The sequence below is a fragment of the Lathyrus oleraceus genome, chromosome 2 (assembly GCF_024323335.1).
Source record: "Lathyrus oleraceus cultivar Zhongwan6 chromosome 2, CAAS_Psat_ZW6_1.0, whole genome shotgun sequence".
In the NCBI taxonomy this organism is placed as follows: domain Eukaryota; kingdom Viridiplantae; phylum Streptophyta; class Magnoliopsida; order Fabales; family Fabaceae; genus Lathyrus; species Lathyrus oleraceus.
The window spans coordinates 27,039,649-27,047,436 of record NC_066580.1 but is presented as its reverse complement, the minus strand read 5'-3'; the positions used below and the strand labels follow the sequence as shown (position 1 = coordinate 27,047,436).

The 7,788-nt window shown below is 39.5% G+C and overlaps 1 non-coding gene across 1 annotated transcript; it reads left to right on the top strand.

The window, feature by feature from the left end:
* Window positions 1-6,614: 6,614 nt before the first annotated feature.
* On the top strand, window positions 6,615-6,721 carry LOC127123998 (small nucleolar RNA R71). Its single transcript, XR_007803643.1, has one exon. It is a non-coding gene; the product is annotated as a small nucleolar RNA R71 (small nucleolar RNA).
* The last annotated feature ends 1,067 nt before the right edge of the window (window positions 6,722-7,788 follow it).

Here is a 7,788-nt window from a genome sequence, read left to right as displayed (position 1 = left end):
CTATGAACTAATCTGCAGCAACCTCCAGGCAACTATGAAAGGTTCACTCGGACTCACACACTTTCGCCTCCGCCTCACGCAAACCCCAATATTGCTTTGCAAACCCAGCCGTGCCTTTCGAGTTTTATCGGTCTCTCCAATCAGGTTTTCCCTTATGCCCATAATGTTATGCTCTTAATTTGAATCATCTGGATGTATGAGGTATTGTTAGATTTTTGCCCACGGGTTTAGATATGCATGAATGTGTAAACAATACATTGAATGTTTTGATCACTTAATTTTTCAGATGGATGCCATAGGGTTTGCAGTCCCTAAAATCGTACTGTTATCAATGGGAAATCCAGAACCCGCAGGCGCTCGCTAGCACCTTCGCTAGGCGAGCCTGCAGCGAAGCTTCGCTAAGCTTTCGCTAGGTGATGCAGCAGCGATCGAGACAGTAGTTTGTTTTTCTGTTTGGTTTCAGATCTGTTTTCGTGTTTGATCATAACATGTTTTACGCTGCATCCATGCATTATTTACCTGTTATTTCTAACCTGTTTATTGAGTTTTCGTGAGGGCTCACATACTCTTGCAGGGATAGCTCGCTTGGTTATCAAACTCTGCCACACTTAAACCTTTGTTTGTCCTCAAGCAAAACATTATAAAGCTCGTGAAAGAAAAACTGGTGTAAACGAGTGCTTCAGGTAAAAATTCTAAGTTCAAGTCGGGATGCAGTGATAGGTACTAACTGAGTGAACCAAGGGTATCATGATGACACTAATCCGCAAATACGGACATAAACTTCATTCCTATATTAACCATCCCATATCATCCCACAATACCTAGGCCTGCCTCTTCATCTCTTTTTGTGTCCTTTTCATTCAGGCGCAATCACATTAAGCCTGTTATCCGTACATGCTTCATAGTAGAGTGGCCTGTTAGTGATTATGATCTGAGCATGGGATTTCTGGCACATAATTATGTGTAAACCCTTTTATTGGACCCAACTGTAGTTGTGGGGGATCGAATCGTAATCCTCCCTACCGAGTTCAGTGCCAGACACCTCTGAACCAACTAACAGTGGTTAAGTTTCTTTCTTTTTCTTTTTCTTTTTCTTTTTCTAGCAATTTTTACAATCCTTTGGTTTAAATGACTTTGTGAGGGTCCTCTATACCGGAGTTGTCTTTTTGCTTTCTTTTTTTTTTCTAGATCATTCACTTATTTGCATCGGTCTCCTACGTAGAGGATGCGTAGGCCGGAGTTGATTGCTGAGATAAACTACTAAGGACTTATACGGAAATGATGATTAAGGCCATAGTATGTGGGGTTTCGGGAATGGTTCCTATATTTACGAAGTCTATGGTGCTAAAAAAATACTGATGTTTCGCAAAGTTCTCCCAAGTCACCGCATCCTTACTCAAAACATGTCTTTAAAACCTGAAAGCTTTCGGAATAACACTTGTTTTCTTTTGCAAAGAAAAAAAAAATTTGGTGGGGCTAAAGGTATGGGGAGATTCAATTTGGACTAAAGATCTACTATATTTGGTGACTCGTCAAACTCATGCATTATACTAAAAAGAAAAATAAACAACTAACAGGAAATAACAATAAAAAAACTATCTAAAAACAGCAAAGAAAAAAAACAATAAGGGAAAGAAAACGAGAAAAGCAAATAAAGAAAAGACGATAGAGTCTCCTCCCACACTTAAATCGAACATTGTCCCCAATGTTTCAAAATAAGATAAGGAAGAGTTACCTGGCAACCTATTGCTGACCACTAGTGCCCTCGCCATCCTGAGGTGGACGACGGGATCGGGTACGACGACGGTCTCTCTGATCCATCCTCGCCTGCAGGGCATTCTGAGCGGTCCTCACCTCTCGAAGGTTACCTATAATGGAACCTTGAGTGGCTTCAATGAGTGTCATGTGTTGATGGTGGTATCGGTGAAAATAAAAATAAAATAAAATAAAATAAAATAAATGCGAAAAAGTAAAATGAAAAACCATGGTTTGCCTCCCACGCAGCGCTTGTTTAACGTCAATAGCTTGACGATTAGAATTTATACACCTGTAGTAGTAGGAATTGGTGGATCAATCAAGGTGTGGCTCGAGTAGTATGCTGGAATGTCTCCTCCTTCGTAGAGCTTCAGTCTTTGTCCATTTATAATGAATGGGCTACAGGTTTGGTTCTTGATTTCTACGGCTCCGGATCTCAGAATCTTGGATACTTCAAAAGGACCAGTGCATCTTGAACGTAGCTTTCCAGGGAAGAGTCGTAACCTAGTGTTGAAAAGGAGAACATAATCGCCTATATTGAAGTTTTTCTTTACTATTCTTTTGTCATGATAGGCTTTTGTCCTCTCTTTATATATTTTTGCATTCTCGTAGGTCGATTGCCTAAGTTCTTCTAATTTATGAATGTCTAGGGTACGCTTTTCTCCAGCGGCTAGGTAGTCTAAATTCAAAGTTTTAATGGCCCAATAGGCTTTATGCTCTAACTCGAACGGTAAGTGACAGGATTTTCCATAGACTAGTTGGTAAGGAGTAGTTCCTATAGGGGTTTTGGAAGCGGTTCTATAGGCCCATAATGCTTCTTGAAGCTTCTGAGACCAGTCTCTCCTAGAAATAGAAACAGTTTTCTCTAGGATTCGTTTTATCTCCCTATTAGATACTTCTACTTGGCCACTAGTTTGTGGATGGTATGGTGTTGTTACTTTATGCCTAACTCCATATTTTCTCAAAAGTTTGTCAAATATTCTCGATATAAAGTGTGATCCTCCATCGCTTATGACTAAACGTGGTGTTCCAAATCTAGGGAATATATAGTTTTTAAATAGTTTGATTACTACCCTAGTGTCGTTTGTGGGTGCAGCTATAGCTTCAATCCACTTAGACACATAGTCTACAGCTACTAAGATATACCTGTTTCCTAAGGATGGTGGGAAAGGTCCCATGAAATCTATACCCCATACATCGAAGAGTTCTACTTCCTGAATGTTTCTTAGAGGCATTTCATCACGTCTTGAAGTGTTTCCAGTGTGTTGGCATCTATCACACTTGACAATGCAAGCATAGACATCACGCCACATGGTAGGCCAGAATAGGCCAGCTTGAAGAATCTTGGCGTATGTCTTAGAGACGCTCGCATGTCCACCATAGGGTGCAGAATGACAATGCTCGATAATACTATTTACCTCTTCTTCTGGAACGCAACGGCGAAAAATGCCATCTTTACCCCTTTTGAAAAGGAATGGTTTGTCCCAATAGAAGTTTCTCACATCGTGGAAGAATTTCTTCTTGCGGGGGTAGTCAAGATCAGGGGGTACTATATCAGCAGCTAGGTAATTAACGAAATTTGCATACCAGGGTACGTTACTTATTGCTAAGGAATGAGTATCTAGGTTATTATCTTCAATGGTTTCTACTCTGGCGATCAGTCTATCATAGGCGAAATCATCGTTTATGGGTACTAGTTCAGGTTTTAGATGTTCTAGCCTAGAAAGGTGATCGGCTACTACATTTTAAGTGCCTTTTTTATCTCTTATGTCTAAATCAAACTCTTGTAGTAATAGAATCCATCGGAGTAACCTGGGCTTGGCATCTTTTTTACTTAATAGGTAACAAATGGCAGCATGATCAGTGTAAACTATAATTTTTGCTCCTACTAGATAAGATCTAAATTTGTCTATAGCGAAAACTACAGCGAGTAATTCTTTTTCAGTTGTTGCGTAGTTGAGTTGGACAGGATCTAGGGTTCTAATGGCATAATAAATGGCATGTAATTTTTTCTCTTTTCTTTGTCCTAGAACGGCTCCAACTGCATAATCACTAGCATCGCACATTATCTCAAAAGGTTCCGACCAATCTGGTGGTTTCATAAAGGGTGCAGATACTAATGCTTGCTTTAAAAGATTAAATGCATCATCACATTTTTCATCAAAAATGAATTCAACATCTTTCATTAAAAGTCCAGTTAAAGGTTTAGTTATTTTGGAGAAGTCCTTAATAAAACGCCGGTAGAATCCAGCGTGTCCAAGAAAGCTTCGGACTTCTCTGATGGTTTTTGAGGGTTTTAGGTTTTCTATAACTTCTATTTTGGCTTTATCTACCTCTATACCTTTTTCGGAAACTATATGTCATAAAACTATTCCTTCGGTCACCATGAAATGACATTTTTCCCAGTTTAGCACGAGGTTCACCTCCACGCATCTCTCTAGGATTTTCTCAAGGTTAGCAAGACAATTATGGAAATCAAATCCGCAAACCGAAAAATCATCTATAAACACTTCCATGATACCATCTAGGTAATCTGCAAAGATTGACATCATGCAGCGTTGGAAAGTAGTTGGGGCGTTACAGAGGCCGAAAGGCATTCGTCTGTAGGCAAAAGTTCCATAAGGGCATGTAAAGGTAGTTTTTTCTTGATCTTCGGGGTGGATAGGTATTTGGAAGAATCCAGAGTATCCATCTAGATAGCAGAAGTAAGAGTGTCTGGCTAGACGCTCCAACATCTGGTCTATAAATGGTAAAGGAAATTGATCCTTCCTAGTTGCTTTATTTAATTTTCTATAATCTATACACATCCGCCATCCTCCTTCTAAACGTTTTACTACATGTTCTCCTTTATCGTTTTGCACGACTGTGATGCCTCCCTTTTTAGGTACTACATGCACAGGGCTCACCCACTTACTATCCGAGATCTGATAGATTATACCTTCCTCAAGTAACTTAAGAACTTCCTTCTTAACAACATCACTCATTATAGGGTTTATTCTTCTTTGATGCTCCCTAGAGGGTTTTGAATCTTCTTCTAGCGAAATCCGATGCATGCATACAGATGGACTTATACCTTTCAGGTCAAAGATATTATATCCTAAGGCTGAGGGATGTCTTCGTAAAATGTCTAAAATTTGGTTTGTTTCCTCATGGCTCAAGGTAGCGCTAACTATCACTGGACGGTTCATCTTTTCATCGAGGAACTCATATCTCAGGTTCTTAGGCAGTTCCTTAAGTTCTAAGGTTGGTTTCTTAGGGCATGGCAAAGGATCAAGGGTAAGGGATAAACATTCGTAAAGGTTATCATCGATGTAGGGTTTCTTAAAGTCATCATCTTCCCTTATGAGAGTTGATGGTAACTTAATTGTTTTTATAATTTATTTTTGTTCTAATTCTCCAACACATTCATCAATGATATCTAAGGCATAACATGAGTCTCCTATCACAGGTGCCATAAGAAATTTCGAAAGTATAAATTCTATTTTCTCGTCACCTACCTCAAATGTCAACTTTCCTTTCTTGACATCTATTATGGCTCCTGCAGTCGATAAGAATGGTCTACCTAGAAGGATTGGTATATCATTGTCCTCTTTGATGTCCATGACAACAAAATCAGTAGGGATAAATAACTGACCTATCCTAACAGGAACATCTTCTAAAATTCCTATCGGATACTTGACAGATCTATTGGCTAACTGAAGTGACATCTTAGTGGGTTGTAATTCTCCTAAGTTTAACCTCTCACAAACCGCTAAAGGCATTAGGCTCACACTAGCTCCTAAGTCTAGAAAAGCTTTATCAATGATATGATTTGATACTGTTTATTGATCTGGGTTTGTTTGAGTCTTTGCGGATATGGTATAGGTGGTTTATACGGCGGGGGTGGTACGTAAATTTTATCTTTAGGTTCTTCTCCTTTCTCTCGACCTCCCTGGTTTTCAGATTCCTCTGGTTCCTTTACTTTGTCCGGGGGTTTGGTACATTCCTTAGAAGTTTCGGGTTCACTCAATCTTGGGTTTGGTGGATCATCATAAGCGTTCCCACTTCGTAGGGTAATGGCATTGGCTTGTCCTCTCGGATTTTGTTGAGGTTGTCCAGGAAATTGTCCTCCAGGTGTAGTCTGAGGGACTTGGTTTAAAGCTACCTGAGAGATCTGGGTTTCAAGCATCTTGGTATGAGTAACTATTTGGTCAACCTTGGTTCCTAACTGAGTAATCAATTCGTTAGCATGAATGTTTTGGTTCATGAACTCCTTGTTTTGTTGGGTTTGAGCGGTGATAAAATTTTCCATAATTTTCTCAAGGCTCGGCTTTGGTGGTACTGGTTGCATAGGTTGATTTGATCTTGGGGCTTGATAACTAGGCCTCGGAGGTGCATTATTTTGAATTGGGTTATTGTTTTTATAGGAGAAGTTAGGGTGATTCCTCCATCCAGGGTTATAGGTATTCAAATATGGGTTCCCTTGGGTGTAGTTCACTTGCTCAGAGTGGGTTTCGTTTAATAGACTGCATTCTGCAGTTTGGTATCCTTTGGTTCCACATATCTCACAATCCGACGAAACTGCGGCTACAGTATTCGGGTTTGTGTACATATGTTCGACTTTGAGGGCTAATGCGTCCATTTTAGCTTGCATCATGTCTATAGAGCTTAGTTCGTGCACTCCTCCTTGGGCTTCCTTCTTCTCAACTGTCGCTCGTTCGACTCCCCATGATTGATGGTTTTGAGCCATATCTTCAATGAGGGCACTAGCTTCAGGATAAAGTTTGTTCATCAGAGCACCGCCTGCGGCAGCGTCGATGGTCATCTTTGTGTTGTAATGAAGTCCATTATAGAAGGTTTGAATGATTAACCAATTTTCTAAGCCATGATGTGGGCAGGCTCGTAACAACTCTTTATATCTCTCCCAAGCTTCGAACAACGATTCTCCTTGGTTTTGGGTAAATCTAGTTATATGGTTTCGAAGAACGACGGTCTTACTCGGGGGAAAGTATCTAGCAAGAAATACTCTTCTAAGGTTATCCCAAGTCGTAATGGAATTGGGTTGAAGGGAATCTAACCATGATAGGGCTTTATCTCTGAGGGAAAAAGGAAATAATCTGAAACGTATTGCCTCAGGAGAAGCTCCATTGGTTTTAAAAGTATCTCCTAATTGAAGAAATATTTTTAAATGTTGGTTAGGGTTCTCGGTAGCGAGACCCGCGAATTGTCTATGTTGCACTAGTTGCAACAGGGATGGTTTAAGTTCAAAATTATTTGCTAGAATTATTGGGTTTACTATACTAGAACTAGGTTCTTCATTAGATGGTTGAGCGAAATCTTTAAGAGGTCTTTGGTTTTGATCTTCGGCCATAGCTCTCTTAATTCTATGAAAGAATAAACGTGCGCGAACGTAACGTTCAGGTTCCGCCAGAGGGTTTATTAAGCTTAAACTTCCGGTGCTGCGAGTTCTTCGCATTGACCAGCGGGAAATAACCTAAGTCTAAACGATATAACAACAGTAAAATGAAATTTGACGAAATTGGTCCCCGGCAACGGCGCCAAAAACTTGATGCGTGGTGTTCGCAAGTATACGAACGCGTCAGAGTAATATAAAAGATTATCAAATCCACAGAGACCAAGTGTCAATCTATCGTTATCTGTTGTTATGGTGTTTATCAAAGGCAATCAAAATAAGTGTTTTTGGAGTGTGCAATGAAAAGTAAAGTGTTGAATAAAGATTAATTAATAAAGACAGGGTCGAATGTAATTCACATAATTAATTGATAATCCAAGTACTTGCTAATAGAGCTACTTATGGGCAATGTTTCCTACTTTGAAAAGAACTAATTTAACAGGAACTGTCGCTTTCGCATATTCAGAACCGAGTTGTACTCCCTAATCAAACCCTCTTATTGTCACTTATAAAAAGGCGCACATTGCGTTAGAGTAGTAAACCTATTTTTAAGAAATATAGTATCTTGACTAAGTTGAAAAGTATTATAACTTGGATCTCTTTTCTTCTTAATGTTAAAAACTCCTAATGAACTAGACAAA